Source organism: Poecilia mexicana, unplaced genomic scaffold (genome assembly GCF_051168715.1).
Source record: "Poecilia mexicana isolate PSO_F unplaced genomic scaffold, ASM5116871v1 scaffold_5, whole genome shotgun sequence".
In the NCBI taxonomy this organism is placed as follows: Eukaryota; Metazoa; Chordata; class Actinopteri; order Cyprinodontiformes; family Poeciliidae; genus Poecilia; species Poecilia mexicana.
Genome location: NW_028263374.1, coordinates 3,521,678 through 3,538,388, shown reverse-complemented (window position 1 = coordinate 3,538,388; position 16,711 = coordinate 3,521,678).

Here is a 16,711-nt window from a genome sequence, read left to right as displayed (position 1 = left end):
TGTGACTAGCGCAGGTGGGGACATGGAGAAGGAGAGGCATGACGAGTCGAGCTGTCACTGAAGAATGCCGCCCGTGTTGAGGAGCGTTCGGCATTCACCGTGCAGGTGTACTGGATGCTCACAGGGATTAAGTACAGTGTCGATGAAACAAAAACATGCCAAAATTTATCCAGCGTGTTCACTGGGGTGTTTTAACACCTGCGTTTTCCTCGGCGTGTCGGTCTGCGCCGCGTTTCACGCGCCTAGAGGGGGGACCGGGGGTTGATTTAGGCCATCATAAATATCACCTTTCTCAGAATTACAGATCCAACAGGATTACAGTAGTGATTATTGTGGGAGGACAAAACTTATTGTTCAAAAGCACAGTCAGCATCAGAACTGTGTGTGGTCTCAAGAGCAAAGGTGTTTCAAGGTGTCTCTATATGTAATGAAATGAAATGAAAAGAAAGAATATGTATATTCTTTCTTTAGTCTACATGTGCATGTGTGTGTGGTGTCCAGGTAGAAAATGTCTCAGCATGACTTTGACAGATGGCAGCAAATATCCTATTGAAAGGTATGAAGTCATGATAAATTACGCCACGATCCAGTGAGCGCAACCTGATGATGCAAAGCCAGACCTGGCAGGTTTCAGCCGATCTATGGAAATACTCTCAGCATCATAAACGGACATTAACAGCTCTAAACAATGGAGGCAAGTCACTGCGAGGGAATTGTTAGAAGTGTACTGAAAAGCGTTTTTTATGTTTGTTTGTTTAAAAAGAAAATTCAAAATTTTTGTAACAACATGTCTCCCGTAGTTGTTTCAATGAGCCACTCAGAGATTTTCCTGATTAAGAAACGGTTTGTGAGATTCGCGGCGCATAAATCTGTTCTTCAGCTGTGTCTCAGCAGGCTGCCACTCGTCATCACAAACCAGAACTCTTCCATCTGCAGAAACTGAGATGCAATGGACCATTAAGTATAAATCAGCGGCCCTTATTTCAACATGCCCGGAGGAGTGGAATAGTACTTAGAGCTGTGAAGCATGTGACATTAGCTCCATTTACAGCATTTGCTTTCAAGTAACAATTCAAATGTGTGTGTGTGTGTGTGTGTGTGTGTGTGTGTGTGTGCGTGTGTGTGCGTGTGTGTGTGTGTGTAGGGGGGGGGGAGAGAAAAAAAAACATTTAAATGCGCTACATGTCCAAATTCAAATATCTGCAACAGCCTGAGTCCTTCAGCTTGAGTCAGGTCAACCAACCTGGTTGTTCTCCAGTCCTGAAGGTTTCATGAAAGTGTCAGAGTAGCCAAAGATTGTACCCAAGTGAGAGTAGCACTGCTTCAACATGTTTTTACTTGAGTAAAAATAAAAAAGTAGCCATCCAAAAATTACTCAAAGTATTTGGTAAAAAGTCTACTCAAGTATTAAGTAACTGATCAAATTATCAGTTGTTTAATATTTAAAAATTGAATCATCAGATGGATCAAAATGTAAAGTTCAGTGGAAATGTTAGTATTCTAAGGACCAAAATGGCAGTAATTTATATAAGTAACAAAAAAATAACAAAGTAGGTTAAATTTTTTTTTTTCCAAATCAGTTTCTTTCCTTACAAAAAAATAGGAAATTGTAACAAAAACTGCAGCTGTGTGTCTGGTGGATTTTTGGTTAAAACATGTTTGTTCTTCATTCAGTGGGTAAAGAATCCAGAAATTTTACTCAAGTAAGAGCAGAGATACTTCATAATAAAATAATGCAAGTAAAAGTAAAATGTACAGTGTAGTAAAAAATACTCCTAGAAAAATAAATAAATAAATAAATAAATAAATAATAATAATAATAATAATAATAATAATAATAATAATAATAATAATAATAATAAGTTAATATAAGAAAGTTAAAGTAATTGAGTAAATGTAACTAGTTACTGCCCAGCTCTGCTCATAGATAACTTTGTAATGAACACATTACAAAGTTATATGACCAGAGCTGGACAGCTGTATGTTCACTCTGAACATACAACTATTACTCACCCAGCTGACACACAGTTAAGACAGTGTATCATCGCCATTGTAGATAGAAATAAAAAGTAAATAAATAAAGGAGTACATTTCAGAAATTTAACTCAGAAACTTTCTAGAAAAAACCTGGACATTTATGAGTTCCAAAAGTCAAAAATGTGCAAGAATAAAGCCTGAAATTTTGAGATTAATCTCAGAAATGACCTCATAGAAGCAGCAGCTTCATAGTCAACACCAAATCCTACTTCTTCTAGTTCCACATTTGAAGTGTAACTAGCCCCCAAATTATTTTTTTTCTCAGATAAACCATCTAAACAGGCTCTTAAAGCTGCTATCTTTATGTTTCTTGACTTTGTTATGTAGATTAGTTTAATATTTTGCCTTAAACCGTCTGAGTGCTGATTTCCTGGCTAACACATTTGAATTTTGGCTGCTGCAGGACGACTGTGTCAGACCGACTGCAGTGTTTAGGAAGCAGGGGGCGACTTGTTGCGATTTGTTGCTACTTGCTCTTTTGAAAAAAAGCGAGGTGGCTGAGAAGTCCCTAAATATAGTGACAAAGTAAATCCCCACTGCTTATCCCCACATTAGGCCCCGCCCCCTGTGACTCTGGAGGGTTGTGCTTTCACCGGTGGGGGTTTATTTATACCTTAAAAACAGCTGTGATTTGCTGTGACCAAACTAACCCCCATTAGCACCACAAGCTAATGACAATATATTTATCTGCACTTTGAACTTTAAACACCGGCAAACATGTTCACTAGAGCAGGCTGCATTTTATGATTTGTTGTAAGATTTATTGCGGTAAATCTCACTAAAACTGAGTGTCAGCTGTAAATCAGTTATCTAAAAGAAAGCAAAAGCTGAATTTTGACCACAAGGTTTGTAAGAAACCTGAGATTCAACCACTTGAATGTTTTGACTTCACTGAAACTCGGACTTTTCCTATGAGTAAAGCGTGAGATTTAACTTTGCATTTTCCTTTTTAAGTCAGGGAGCATCAACAAATAAGAGCAATCTTTTTCCTGTTTTTTTTTTTTTTCATGTTTTTGCTTTTATAAAATTACACAAACCTTCGAAGTCTTGTGCTGCAGATTCAAAAATTGTGTTACTATAGGGAGAATGAAGTAATTTAATAATAATTGGAGTGATACTTGAATTGTCAGTCTTATGTCTAAATATTGTACTCAAGTGAGAGTAGCACTACTTCAACATATTTTAACTCAAGTAAAAGTAAAATGTAGCTGTACAAGAAATTACTCAAGAGTAAAAAAAAGTATTTGGTAAAAAGTCTACTCAAGTACAGAGTAACTGATCAAATTATCAATCATTTAAGACTTAAAAATTAAATCATCAGACTGACCAAAATATAAGTTTAAGTGGAAATTCTGGTATCTTAAGGACAAAAGTGACAATAATTCATATAAGTAACAAAAAAATAACAAAATCAGGCAACAGAAAATTATTCCAAATCAGTTTGTTTCGATGTAAAACTTCAGAAATTTTAACAAAAACTGCAGGTGTGTGTCTGTTTCTGGTGAATTTCTGGTTAAAACATGTTTGTTCTTCATTCAGTGGGTAGTGAATCCAAAAATGTTATTCAAGTAAGAGTAGAAATATTTCATAATAAAATTACTCAAGTAAAAGTAAAAAATACAGTGTAGTAAAAATATTCCTAAAATACAGGGTTTTTTTTTTCCAAAAAAGTTACTCAAGTAAATATAATTGAATAAAATGTAACTATTACCTACACAATTCTGTGTAATACTATAATATCAATGCAAAGTCAAACACAAAAAGTAAAGAGACTCAAACAAAAAAACGATTTCAAGAGGCAGCTGTGTACCTTGTACAAAGCAGCTCTTTATGGTGCTTAAAAAACCTTTTCAGAAAAGACCAAACATCCAGCGTCTGGCTTAAACCTGTTCTCTTGTTGAAAGGTTAACCGGCTCTATAGCACTTCAACATGTAAGTTCCTCTACACCGAGGAGACAAGAAGTGCCGACAAATGACGATTCTTGTACACAAACGGGCATCAAGGGCAATCTTGAGCAGTCATCCATCAGGGTTTCCTTTGTAGACGCAGGTAGTCTGGCAGCCGGGTCATCGGTCAGCGTCTGGTTTACACCTCTCGCTCTCTCCGTTCCAGCCAGGAGTGGCCCGACTCCTGAGAGGTCAAGGTATTGATCTGGGTCTTAGTTGGGAGCCCTTGACCCTGCGCCTCCATTTAAAAGCTATAAAGAAAGCCTCGCTCCTATCTAATGTTTTCCACCGACGTGCCAGTGGAGGCGGAGGACACCTGCACTTCTTCAGCATGTTTAGATTGGGAGCTGTGGCTGATCCGGCCAGCTGGGCCGCTCCGGTCTTACATCCAACAACACTTACAACAGCAGAGGGGAAGAGCAACACAAAAAGCCATTCCATTAAGCCTTATTTATGGTCTCTGATGACCGGAGTGAAACTCGCCATCCAGGCCCGAACATTAGCTGGATTAATTGATTCAAAGTACTTGCGGAGCTCATCTATTGTCTAGTGCTAAGACGCTTGTCCGCTGTAAATATTAGGATTAAGAAATTTTTCACCCTGTCAAAACAAAGCTGCTTTTACCAGGCTTAATCTTTGGATTCTTGGTTAGTTAGCAAAGCTGTGGCGTTCTGTTTAGCGTTGAGTGCTGTGAAAAAGTATTTCCTCATCTGACATTCTATGGATTTCACTTTTTGTCGCGTTTAAATCTTTCAGGTTGTCAATCAAACATTAATGTGAGATGATGATAATCTGAGTAAATCAAAAAGCGATTTACAAATGATGATTTCATTCGTTTGCAGCACTGTTGACCAATATCCTCATGCATCTCACACCACAATAAGTTGATTCAATAGAGGAGAATAGATGTTAAAATAAATCAGTTTGTGTTTTCATGAAATAGCAGAATGTCTTGGGGTGGACGCTAATCTTTAAAAAAAATATGTGTCCTGTTCATCAGGATAGCAAAGTTTTAAAAGTGGAATTTTATGGCTTTTGCACTGATACTCTCACTCTATAAAACAATGATAAATGGACTAAACTTATATAGTGCTTTTACACTAGAGTCACATTCACCTATTTGCACTCACATTGATAGACAATTTGGGGTCAACTATCTTGTCCAGGGAGGCAGGAGGAAGCAGAAATCAAACCTACAACCTTCCAAACACAAGACAACTACTCTACCCACAGAGCCACGGTGGGTTACCTAGTGATAGGTAGAGAGATATTCACCACACAGCTTCACAACCTGCTGACAGATTTTCACAGCAGTTTCCTCTGTGCCATGAAAACTGTAACAGAACAACCTTGTATCTGGGATTGTTTCTAACTCTGCTAACAATAGAAAAGAATCAACTGGACCACGCCATGGAAAAGTCAAACTCAGGTCAGTTAATCCTCAGGTGGGTTTTTAGAAAATAATAGCATCATTTTCCCCTTTTCTCATTTCCTAGAATATTCAACCTGTTAACATATTCATTATGTTGTGGGACGTCTGAAATGATCCGACGAGTGATCCTAATGATCGGCGTAATTACAGAACTCCATAAAAATTGTTCTGCCTGTAAATAAATCCATGAGACGGGATTTTAAAGCAAAGGTTGCCACCACTTCTCCCCATCACGTAAATGTGTTTATGTTCGACCGGGTCGTTTAACGGAGCTGCTTTACGAAGACGTTCCAGAACTCATCCTCAGTTTACAGCTCCACTCGGACAAAATCAGAGCGAATGATACTTCAATACCTTCAGTGGTTTCAGAAACATGAACAAGGTAAATGAGTTTGAATTTAAAGTGGCTTTTAATCCACCCTTAGCCAAAATTACACATCACTACAAAAACGTTTTTGGCCCTTCGTAGATTTATTTATTTATTTATTTTTTTTTTTTTACACTTAATCAATTTACTTTTAATTCAAATAATCAACAGAAATTTAACATTGGCTAAAGACAACATAAAGTTTTCAAATGACGATTTCATTTATTAACCTATAAAAGATATCCAGTCCAAAGTGACTCTATGATCCATGGGAAGAGCTTCAAGGCCAAAAGAATATAAAGATCTTTTTACCAAAACCAACCAAAAATCATATTTTTTGTAAAAGTTAGCCCGTATGACAAAACGTTACAGGCTTGGCGAAACAAAGGTAGCACATTAGGTTGCTGTGATGTTTTTTTTTTCACTCTGATTGGCTGCTGATACGCCCACTGATTTTAAGTTGAATGTCCATTCATTGCATTTTTCCTAAACACCTTTAAAAATGATTTCTATCCACACTCGCTTTTTGTTCTTTGGAAACTAATAATCCAGTAATGTGTTTCTCTTATAAGGATTATTGATGATAAATACAGAAACAATAGACATAAAGACGGCAATAATAATGATAATACAAGTAATATTAATCATAAAATATTATGATATAGGCTATCAAAGTAGCCTACATCTTCTTTGATGGGGGTCGGTAAGGGGCCTAGATAATGGAAAGGGGAGTGCTGGCCCAAAAAAAGTTGACAAACACTGGTGTAGGGGGAGTAAAATGGAGAAGTTATTTGTAAAGGAGAACAGCTGCTGCATCAGGACAGCTGACTGATGAACTGATCATTGGGATTAAATCTAATTGAAGTTTTTTAATGTCTCAGTCCAACAGGCCTTACATACACAATTTACTCATCCGTGTTCAGATTTTATTTTATTTTATTTTTTTTCAGGCTAATTGCCACTAGTCACGGTTGTATAATGCCTGATTATAACTGTCAATCCTCTCTACTCTTTTACAAGGCATCCATAAAATTACTTCCAGTTCACGTGCCAGAAGTTTCTGATTGTTTTCACCGAGCTCCACATCAGGCTCTGGAGGAAACGTCTCACTTAATTCCACAGTCATGTGAAGCACATCTGGGAGATTACTGTAGCTGTGTGTTCCAGTCAACAACGTCCCAGGGGCCTATGCTATTTTAATCCACGTTGCATTATTCCAAATGACTGAAAACAAACCTAATGGCAGCGGATTGGACCTACAACACAGGACTGGAATCCCCTCCCCCCCCCCAAACATTTGCAGAGAATTGGGGAAATGTGAGTTGTCATGTTTAGATTGTAGAGTTCGAGAATGCTTCTAATGTTCAGCAATGAATTCTTCTGACATCTTGTAATGATGCTGTCTGAAACCTTTTAAAAAATGATTACAGCCACATCAGATCTTTGTTTTCTTCCTAAAGTTTTGTCTTTTCTAACAAACAGTTGAGAGATTGTTTGATATAAGTAACTGAACACAGCTGCCATCCAGTATTCACATGGTAGAAATAGTAAAAATGTTCTTTCTTTTTCTGATCAGAGAGGTCAGCAGAGGCAAAATGTTCTTCAGTTATTCCCTCACTTACCACCAAGCAAAACTGTGTACCAGATAAAAATAGTTACATCGATCGTATCCTGGGCAGGACGTCACAGTCTCTCCGGTCATTAGAAGAGTTACATCACAGCATTTCAAATCCCCATCAGGGCTTTTGAACATTTTACCTACAAAAACAAATAAAACTCTGATATTCTAATCCTCTACCAACGATCCAATATCCACAACGCTCAAAGAGATCACTCCCAATAAAGACACCTCTGATAGAATCTTCTTTCTGCTCTTTGCTTGTTGTTTAATGCCATAACTCCCCCTGAGGTTACTAGAGAAACCTCTTGTGCTTGTTCTAAACTCCACCATTTGTGTCTGGACTCTAAACGTCTCTGAACGACAGACAAGAACCAGTCTGCATTGGATGAAGCATCTTTAACTCCTGCATACAGGCCTCTGGCGTCCCTCAAGGTTGTGTGCTCAGTCCACTGCTGTTCACGCTCATAACACACAGCCGTGGCTTGCAACACAAGGAAAACCTCATCAGTAAGCTTGCGGATGTCACCAAGTTTATAGGACCTTTTCAAAGAAAAGTTGAGTTAATGTGGAGGAAAAATGTCAAACAGTTAAAGGGTCGATGCAGAGATAACAACCTGGCGTTCAATGTGGACAAATCAATTAGACAACCTTTGACCCTAGTTGAAGAACGCCAGTGTCCAGCAGAGACGGCCATTTCTGAGAAAAAGAAAACAAACATCTCTCCCCAACAGCATCCTCAAAACATTGTTGAGCTGAGAATATGTTGACGTTCTGCACCTCAGTGTGGTGCTCTAGCTGTGGTACGGCAGTCTAGATCCAGATAAGGTTGTGTAGGGAGCTTAAAGAATAACTGAGGCATCCCCCAAAAACTTAGATACTCAAGCGCGCTCACACACACACACACACACACACACACACACACGCACACGCACGCAAACACACAAACACACACTCGTGTGTTTGGATGTGTTTACATTCTGAGCTATGGTTGCCACTAAATTTATTTTGTATTAATTAGTACAGTGTATTTTTCAGTGAATTTGTTGTTGAAATTCATGTTCAATCTGGAGAGACTCAGACGGAGAAAGAAAGCGATTAAAAGAGTTTAATGACAAAATGAACATGAAAATAAACACAAAGTCCATTGGCGTTCAGGCCCCGGTCGGGGATGTCGAGCTGGAACTTCGATAAGCTCGATAAACATTCCTGATGCTGCATAGGAATGTAAGAGTAGCGATATATCATAATAATTGCTCAAGAAAAAGTAAAATGTAGTAAAAGTAAATAATTTTTCCCCCCCCAAAAAAACAAAGTTATTCAAGAAAACTGAGTAAATGTAGATTTTTCAACTTTTGGCTGCAGTAGTAAATCTTTTCAGTATTTGGGAACATTAGTTCCCAAAATGTGGGAACTAATGTGAAGGAAAAGCAGCCAGCTCCCACGGCTTTAGTATTTTCATTGGAGAAGAATGTTACAGAAAAAGGTTCAGCAAGAAACTCTTCGACACTTAAGCTATTAAACATTTACTGAAGTAACATAATAAATGGCAAGCATAGCTGAAAGGAAGAGAGGTTAAGCATTTGGTTGTGGAAACTCTGAAAAGGAGGTTTTAAAATAACAATCAAAATGCCTCAGTACTCTGCTGTGGCCATCTTGTAAGTCCAAATCCTTACCTAAGTTTAATGGCCGACATGTCATGTCTTGATTGTATAAAGATTTCCAAAGTGGGATTGCCTTTCAAGAGGAAAGGCCGAGTTTGTGCTGTAATTGCTATATAATGAACATTTCGCTGACCTCCATCCACATCTTGGCCATGTTTTTTTATTTACTCGTCTTGCTAAAGGCAATAACTCTTTTAAACAGATGGAGAATAAAAAGAGAAGGTCTCTCCAGCTCCTGCAGGGTTTTTGATTTCTCCCAGCAGCTGTCTCGTTTTATAGAAGCATGAAGTCAAGGAATTGGCCGTTTGAAATCAATCACACCGGCTGACATTTCCTGCAAACCGCTCTCAGAGCCGGGAGGGGGAGACGGACGGGTACTGTACTCTACAGTGAGACACTGGTGGTGGACGAGCCGACAGGCTGATGTGCTCTTGTTTATGTCCTCTAATGCCTTCTCCCATTAGTTCCATTCGGACAGTTGTAAGGGGAGCCACAGGAAATTACCTGCAGAAGGAAACTTACTTTAGCAGAGCTCCATTACCTCTGAAATCTACCGTGACTGCATGTGTTCATGTGGCACTTTAGACCATGCTGGGTTGTTAGCATTGGGAATCTTTTTGTCGCTTTACTGTTAGATTGAGTTTTATGATACATTTGTAAATCAACCGTATCATAAACGACCGTATCCCCGAGTAACATCTTTTAGCTTGGTAAAAAGAAAACAAACAACAGACAAACTGCAATAAAACAAACATTATACAAATTTCTATCACCAGCTCTGAAAAAAGTTTTCTACATTATGAACTATCTATCGCATGACTTGATTCACATCAATCATCCAACATGTTTATCCTTAGTGGAGTAGAGAGGGATGTTGGTGCCTATCTCCAGTTGTCCATGGGCGAGAGTCAGGGCAACCTAGAGATAGAACACACACACACACACACACACACACATGCACACACACCCGCACGCACGCACGCACGCACGCACGCACACACACACACACACACGCACCTACACACCTAAGGAGAAACCAATCAACCTGACATTCATGTTTTTAGACTGTGGGAGGAAGCCGGAGTACCTGGACAGAACCCGTGCATTCACAGGGAGAACATGCAAACTCCATGCAGAAAGACGAACCGGGTCGGGATTCAAACCCACAACCTTCTTGCTGCAAAGGCAACACAACTTCTTTGGTTCAATTCAGTTTACTGCCAGCCCATCACGTTGTGTTAAACAGAGGCCATTTTTAAACAGTGTAAACATACATTTATGATGGCATTATAAACATCAACAAAATTTTGCTAAACACTTTTAGATTGAAAATGTTGAATAACGTCAATTTATTGATAAATTCTTTGAATAACTTAAATTCTCCTAATAGCACACTTTTATGCTCTGATAAAAAAAAACAAACAAACAAACAAAAAAAAAACATTTTGCATATGTAACAGCAAACTCTGTTTAAAAGAAAAGGCCCGTGTCACTCAACTCAAACAGGCCGAGTGTAAAACCATCTTCTGTCCTTGTCCTTCTTGCTTCCCCATCAGGTCTGTTCCTCTGTAACACAGAAAACACATATGGAAAAATTAGCATAAACCCTGACACAGACAAAAAAATAGTGAAAAAATAAATTTTACCTGAAGTACAGTCCATCTTCACTGTTTTTGTTTGGATCATGAGCTTCTAATGTACATCTGGTGCAGGATTTCAGCATCGTAACATCTTTGTTGATCTTTGCTTATTATTTACTTGTTAGACTTCTAGATCTGGGACCTGTTTTCGAATTTTGTACCAGAAGGAAGCAGTTGTGAAATGGTATGACAATAAAAGTCCTTGAGTCCTTGGAGAAAGTGAAGCTTGGATTGGTCATATACCTGACATATGTGTGAGCCTTCAAGGAACTTCCCCGGGATTGACGAGGCTGTAAGTCTTTGCATATTCGCAGAGGGGACGTGCGCTGTGTGAACCAAGAATTCACGGTTCTGAGGGAGGGAGGGTCTCGACTGCCTTGCTCACACACAGCTGTATGGAATAGCACACACACTTCTGCAGCTGAAGACCTGGCTTTTCCTGGAGCAGGTGTGTGTACACAGAATTTATTTTCCCCACCAATGACACTGCGGCCATCTATTTGTTTTTTGGTATCCAGTCCAATGCTCTGTAGAAAACTGGTCAAGGTGGAGGCAACAGCCTCGGCTGTTTCACCGCCCAAAAAGGTCAATACAGAAATAGCAGCTTGCCAAACACAGCTGCTTGACAGATGTGATATCTGTGCTTTCATCGATTATGAGAGAATACTGAGCATCTCTGATATCACTCATAAGGTTTTGGAGCACGCAAGGAATGATTGCAGGATTTGCTAATGAAGTGCGTTTTATTCGGTATATGTTGATCGCACTGTCAGCTTGTTCCAAAGGCAGCGGCGGTGAAGCTTAAGAGTTCACTCCTATTTTTCAGTTAGATGAAAGGCATGTTCATTTTGGTCTTTGTTTCTTCTGACTTTTCATATTCATATTGCTTAAATACAAAGGTCCCTATTGTGATTTATTTTGGGGGGTCAAATCTGTACTTTTCCAAAATCTATGCTCCACCCACTGCATAGATAAAAAATAAATAAATTGAGAAAACTGAAAAGTTGAGAGAGAGAAAAAAAAAATCTCCAGGAATCTAATCTGTCTGGTGTGCATGTCTTCCCTGCTCTCATTAACCACTTTCCTGTCCAACAACTCTCAAATATGGGCCGCTATAGCAAATAAAACCTAAAAAAACAAACAACAAAAAAAAGACATGACAGTAAGAAGGATAAAACATCCAAAGGGGTAAAAACGTTTTAACAGGTACTGAGTTTTATAATAATCCTGCTCCAAATATCGAAGTTGTTGATATTTTGTTGTCAGATGCCTTCACAGTCTCTCAGCCACGAAGGGGCTGGGAACTGAAAACTGTTCCTTTTAAAATGTAAACAGCATCATTTCCTCTGGGAAAAAAAATCTGACCCCACTGGAGGAACATTAACTGGACAGGGTCACCAGCACGAGCAGTTTGAGAGAGAGAAAAAGAATCAAATCTTCATATGGTTTCAGAGTCTTTTAATTCTAACAAGCAGAGACAAAAAAAACCTGACAGCTTCTCAGATGGTGAATTAGAGGCAAACCAATTAAAATCCCCATAAGTCACAGTAACGTTCAATTTAACACCACTTTGCTCTGCGACATGACCGAGTCTGATTCACCAGTCATGGAGTAAACGCTGCGGGTGCTGTAAATAAGAAACAAATAGAAAAACGTCGATCCATTTCCTCTGTAATTCTAAGCAGCTATTTTGGCAACGAGCTCCAGGTCACACATGATGTGTTCACTGACATGTGGCTCTACAGAAAAGTCCAGTGCGAGTCCCATTCATTAGAAGGCTGAGCTGTCAGCACTCGGAGGAAGGCGGGGCGGGGAGGGGGTGCTGAAGCAGACCACATGGCAGCGTTAGCAGTTTGGAGTGACGGGGAGAATAAAGTCCTCACTGTTCCAGTCTCAACAGTCAGAGAGGACAGAGCCATAAATCCTGCCTCTTGTGTCCACTCGGTTGCCAGAGTCACGTTTTCTGATCAACAACCAACCAATGGGAACGTTTCTGCTCGGCCCAGGAGATCAAACACCTTCTCCTGTGGATGTTCTTCACCGAATAACACTCTCCCTCCCTCACTCCCTCCTCAAACATGGCTGTTGTTAGCTAAGGGCTATCTGAAATACATTCATTCACAGTTTTCTGTCTACTTTTAAGCAGTTTGATTTGTTGTGAAGTCAGGCATGTTTCACATATATTACTAATGAGAACTGAGAGTAGAAGAAAAATATGTAGCCATGTGTCGCCTATTTGAAATTACCTGAATTTCCAGAAGTTCCCTACTTTTTAAAGATTATTACTGTCGTCAATATTCTTCACAAGGATTAACAATTTTCTTTACAGAAACAGCTTTTCACCTAGAAGGTTGCTCAGAAATAGTTTTTTTTTCTTTTTCTTTCTTTTACTGTAGTAAACAGTACTGGCATGCACTTTGGGAGCGCAATCAACAGTTATCTCTATGTCTATGACATACACTGAGTCAGGTTGTTTGTTGTTTCATTGCATTGTTTTCTCTTTTTTGTTGCTGTTTTTGTTTCCTATTTGAAACCACGGTAAAACTAACCTGGAGACTTTGTGTGCTGTCAAATCACTTCCACTTTGTGTCAGGTTCTGAGTGAAGAGTCCCTGCTCACCTTTCTACATCAGAACTCTGCAAGGAGGGAACAGAAATAGTTTTTTCTGACATGCAAAATGTCTGGCGTGAATCGCAGTAAATAGCTTTTTTCTGTTTTCAGATTGCAGTTAATGATTACCTGCAGATCTACACTGACACAACGCCATGTTGCTTGTCTTTAAAATGTTTGTCCTGTGTTGTTTGTTTACCCCCCCACCCCGGTCCATCAATGTCACACTGAACAGTGACATGTCATCTGATTATTATTAGTATCAGTCATGTATGAATATGTGTGCGGGCCTCGTGTGTAGCAGGTCTGTTGTCACTGAGCACACTGTGAGAAGAATGGCAGGCCTAATGTGGAGCTGGGCCTGCACAGAGTTGGGTTTCAGGGTAATTGGGATCATGCGCCGCATGTGCAGTTTTGGCACATGTGCTAAATTAATCAGAGGCTCTTTAATGGTGGAAAAAAAAAAAATCCTCCTGTAGGCAGTTGGAGAAGTGGCTTGACACCCCACCCCTCACTCCTCCCCCCAATCCCCTGACCGCCCAGGCCTGGGCTGTGTCTAAGCATGGACCTTTTGACTCAATAAACACCCGCTATTTAAAAATTAGGGTCAGCGTCCCAATGCTCACACCGACGTGCTATCAAGACCACCACAAAGGCTCCACCTAATGATTAAATTGTATGATTGTTCCAAATCTGCAGATTCCTGGCAGCTGACGCTTCCTCCTGATTGTAATTTATGTCGGAAGCCATTGCTGTCCGACTGTCTGCCACGTCCAAAGCCCAGGTGAGGGGACTGCCTCGTGGATCGGACTTGTATCATCCCGCCTGCCAAAGCTCCCGGGTTCACCGTGTAGCACGTCTTAAATCTGCTCCTGTTTTTCTTTTTGTTCAGCCTGCCTGAGCTCTGTTGTTTAGCTTAGCCTGTCATTTAGGTGAATATCATTAAGGCTTGACAGAAATTTGACATCCTTTAGGCAAGGACTGATTAGGCACTCTCTCAGATGAAGATGCTGGCTGTGGAGTGTGTACCGTTTTGTGTGTGTATGTTGTAAGTGTGTGGGGGTGTGTGTGTGTGCGTGTGTGTGCGTGTGTGTGTGTGTGTGTGTGTGTGTGTGTGTGCGTTTGTGTGCAAGTTTGTTTGTAATATGTTGTGGGGACCCACTGCTCCATGTGGGGACTGAAGCCTGGTCCCCACAAGGGGAAACAATGTTTTTGGGTCAGGGGTTAGATTTAGGACTAAGGTATGAATTGAGTTTTGGTTAGGGTCTACAAATGAATGGAAGTCAATGGAAAGTTCCCACAAAGGTAGCTACGCAAACGTGTGTGTGTGTGTGTGTGTGCGTGCGTGTGTGTGTGTGTGTGTGTGTGTGTTGTGAGGGGTTACAGGTATCAGCCTTGGATTCTACCTGACACTAAGAGCACTTCTGCAGGAACACAGAAGAAAGGAAAATGTCCAGTGAATAGAAATAAAAGGCATATTACATGCTTAGGAATGAACATTTAAAATCTGGGTTTTATCCTGACTACAGAGATGGCCGTGAAAATAAATAAATAATTAATTAATTAATTAATTAATAATAATAATAATAATAATAACAACAACAACAACAATAATAATAATGAATTTTATTAATAATGCACTTTACATTTTATTTTTAATCTCAAAAGTGATGTAATCAATAAAACAAAAATAAAAACAAGAACCCTAAAAGGCCGATTAATAATGAAAACAAGACAAATTGCTTACCAGGAAATGTTCAGGTGTTTTTATGGCCTCTTTAAAAGTTCCTTCATCCTTCCACTGGTATTACTGAGCTCAACAGTGTGAATTATGATAATTTTTCCCCCCATTTATTCAACATCTTAATGCTAATCTGTCATAAACGCAGGAATGGGGTTAACCTTTTATTAAATACATGACAGATTATATCAGGTCAATATGAGAAAACTCTGATTTGGACCAGTTAGCACTTTTGTTAAAACTTTTGACAGTAAATCATCTCCTTGATTTACTGTTGGTGCTTCAAAATATAATGTAACACTATTAAATTACATAACTTACAAAGGAATTTTTTTATTTTTTTAAAAATTGAAAAAAAAAAAAAGAAACAACCCAAAAAGAATACATTACAGATGTTTTTTTTTTTTTATCGGACTGATGTAATTACTTAGGATGAAAGTGGAATGTATGTACCATAATAAACTTTGAATCTGAGTGATTGGACTGAATTGACTGTGTATTTGTAAATTGTATGCATTTTTTTATTTCATTGAGACATTTCTTTAGAATCAGTTTATAGATAAAAGGACATTTCTTAAGTGTAACCCTGCAGAAGAAAAATGGTCTTAATTCAAACATTGCAGTTTTTGTGGAGACATGTGGCTGATGCTGTATGACTGAACTTAACCATCATGATATCTTTATATTCAGCTTACAGCTTCAAAACCTCTCACTAAGGTGCTTCATGATGCTGACGTGCCTAAGAGATGGTAAATATTGCAAGATTTTTCTTTGTGCAATTAAATGTCAAACAAGGAGAAAAACCCACAATAAATAAAAGGTAATTTGTTGTTTTGTTTGATTTAATTATTTCTTGGAGTCACAGGGAGATATTCTGACAATTCTAGTCCTAGTCAGTCCTATATGGTAATCCGCAAAATTATTTTTTTAAGCTGCCTCCCTCAGCAGTCTTTCTAAAACAAAGGACAGGTTCAGCATGTCATTGGAAAAGACCACCATGATGGAAAGGTTTTTGTGTGTGATGACTCAGACTTCTTAAAGGAGCTTGTGTTGTCTTTTTTCCTGTCATTCCGTCTTATATATATATATATATATATATATATATATATATATATATATATATATATATATATATATATATATATATATATATATATATATATATATATAATTTCTTTCACAATGTACATATGCACATTTTCATGTGTGTCAGTTTCCTTAAGGTACATGATGACATTCTGGCGCTTTTCTATTGTTTACAGGACCCAGCGCTTGTGTTTGCCCCACCGTGACCCGGACCCCGTCTCAGAAAGCAGGGTTAACAAGCCCTGAGTAGAAGGCAGATACTCTGAATTAACTTACCCAGCCCTGTGGTACTCAGGGTTTCAGAACGGGAGATAAAAACTATTGGTGACTCAAGTTTGAGTCAAGATACCCTCGAGTTAAGCGGGAGCCAATGGAATGAGGAAATTGTAATGACGTCATAATGAGAATAACATCAAAACGTAAAAAACCCAGCTATAGTGTTACTACAAAATAGCCAGAGTTAGCTTAGCGTGAGGGTGATTTAGCAGAGAATTGGTAATATTCTTGACGCTACACTTATTTAACGTTCAAAAAAGGAGGATAATTTTACTGGTCTGAACAAAATATCA